This window comes from Vipera berus, assembly GCF_964194415.1.
Source record: "Vipera berus genome assembly, chromosome: 6".
Taxonomy (NCBI): Eukaryota; Metazoa; Chordata; class Lepidosauria; order Squamata; family Viperidae; genus Vipera; species Vipera berus.
This window is the reverse complement of record NC_138208.1, coordinates 6,801,575-6,803,983: the sequence shown is the minus strand read 5'-3', so window position 1 is coordinate 6,803,983 and position 2,409 is coordinate 6,801,575. Positions and strand designations below refer to the sequence as shown.

At 42.8% G+C, this 2,409-nt stretch overlaps 1 protein-coding gene across 2 annotated transcripts in view; it reads right to left on the bottom strand.

The window, feature by feature from the left end:
* Nucleotides 1-1,026: 1,026 nt before the first annotated feature.
* Nucleotides 1,027-2,409, bottom strand: part of CD36 (CD36 molecule (CD36 blood group)) — a 43,441-nt gene continuing 42,058 nt past the window's right edge. For both annotated transcript variants that reach the window (XM_081331360.1, XM_081331361.1), the window contains exon 14: nt 1,027-1,555. The gene's annotated coding sequence lies outside the window, so the exon portion shown is untranslated. The remainder of the gene's footprint in view (nt 1,556-2,409) is intronic.

The following is a 2,409-nucleotide window of genomic DNA, read 5'->3' as shown; positions in this document are numbered from 1 at the left end:
TTCTGTTCTGTTCTGTTCTGTTCTGTTCTGTTCTGTTCTGTTCTGTTCTATTCTGTTCTGTATTCTATTCTATTCTATTCTATTCTATTCTATTCTATTCTATTCTATTCTATTCTATTCTATTCTATTCTATTCTATTCTATTCTATTCTATTCTATTCTATTCTTAGAGCAAAAAAATTGAATTAATGCTGCAGGATCCAATCTGAGTCAGTCATAGGGACCAAAGTTTTATTCTTCCACGCTCCAGAATCTGAGCTCCAGTTCCCAGAGGATGGGCCCCAGCACAAGCTTAAAAACTTGGAAGAATAAATCTTTGGTCCTGATGACCGACTCAGATTGGATCCTGCAGCATTAGCCTGGCACACGTATATTTGCCTTCATTTGTGAGATAAATGAATTTCAACCATGGCAAAAACCATGTCATTAAGCTCCATCTGGCCCATCTTTATGCTGATTTATTAATTTCATACCACACTTTTAACCCAGAAGGTTGGGGTGACCTAATAGCACTCCAAACTCTGTTTGTTTGTTTTACATAATTATGAAATAGGCTGGGTTTTGAGTCACCGATGGAATCTCGGTGGCTGAGGAAGGCTTAGAATTCCTTCCTCTGCATTGTGTGGTTCAACACTGGCTCTCTACCTTCCTGTTACAATCTTGGCTAGTGACAAGCTGCATTGCTTTCCTGCTACTTCTGAAGCTGGGAAACTGCAGGTGACAAACAGAAACAAGCTCAGATTTCATCTCCAAAAACAACACACCACCCATATGTGACTCAGAACCTCACCTTGTTTTGTTCGAGCCAAAACTATTAAGACGGACTCTTCGAGAAAGCTTGGGGGCCCGCCAAAAAATACTCAGGGTGTCTTAATTTAAGATGCTTATCGTTACGTTATCCCCAAGATCTTCCCACCACAGCTCACCAGGAAGCAACTTTGCAAATCTTCAGCAGAGAGGGAAAGTTAAAGGAGCTTGGGATGGGGTGGACAGAAACCCACACAATCAAACAGGTCTTTTTGGCAAGTCCTTTACTAGCAATTAATAGTCTACAGTTGTTGGTCTTTCTTCCTTTCCTTAAAAAAAAAAAAGTCACAGCTTTTGAAGACAAACACAACAGGGATTCTTTTCTTCACCGGAGTGGGGAGGCCAACAAAACCATCCTTTCCCAGCCCAGCCACTCATTTGGTTCCCATTCTTCAACTCCCAAGGATGCAGAGGGAATGGCAGTCGAGCTGCAAAATCGGCAGAACAAAAGTCAGATGCAAAACGGGAGTTTCATTTCGAAGGGGGGGAGGGGGTGAAAACGGGATTTTCTTCAGAGAGCCCCAGAAGTTTGGATTTCACACCAGCCAGTCTTTCTGATGGTGTGAAAACAGGTCATCTGAATGTCCGTGGATTTCTGACTGGAAAATGACTGATCTGTCACCGTTGTAGTGCAGACGTCTCCTGCAGGATATTTACATTTTACAGACCACAACCAACAACAACACCAGGAAGGCAGGTCTACTCTCTGCTTGAAATTGGAACAAATGGATGCGTTCTCCAGCAGCATCCTGCAGGATGACAAAAAGAAAAGCACACAAATGAGTCAGATAAATCCAGAATTGTTTGGAGGATTGACTGGGACTTAATTTCTATTTGAATGCATCTTGGAGCTAAGTAACTAAGATCCATATGATTATTTTATCTCTACTTGCCTATCTCTTCCTCAAGCTAGGGGTCCTTGGTTAAAACATAGCAGCATCCATCACTGTATTTCTCTGTTGCCAGTAAGGATCAATATGTGAAAGCCCTACATAACAGAATAACAGAAGGGACATGGGAGGTCTTCTAGTCCAACCCTCTCCTGAGGCAGGAGACCCTACGTGGCAGCATTCACAATTTCTGGAGGCAAGTTGTTCCACTGACTAATTGTTCTGTCAGGAAATTTCTCCTTATTTCTAGGTTGCTTCTCTCCTTAATCAGTTTCCATCCATCACTGCTTTTCTTGCCTTCTGGTGCTTTGGAGAAAGGTTGACCCCCCCCCCTCTTCTTTGTGGCAGCCCCTCAGATATTGGAAGACTGCTATCATGTCCCCCTTGGTCCTTCTTTTCATTAAACTACACAAAGCCACTTCCTGCAACTGTTCTCTGTGTATTTTAACTTTCAGTCCCCTGATCATCTTTGTTGCTTTTGTCTGCGCTCTTTCCAGAGACTCAACATCTTTTTTTTTACGTAGTTGCGACCAAAACTGGATGCCGTATTCCAAGTGTGGCCTTACCAAGGCATTAGAAAGTGGTATTAACACTTCACGTGATCTTGATTCTACCCCTCTGTTAATGCAGCCTAGGACTGAGTTGGTTTTTTGGCAGCTGCAGCACATGGCTGGCTCATATTTAAGGGATTGTCCACTAAGACTCCGAGATCC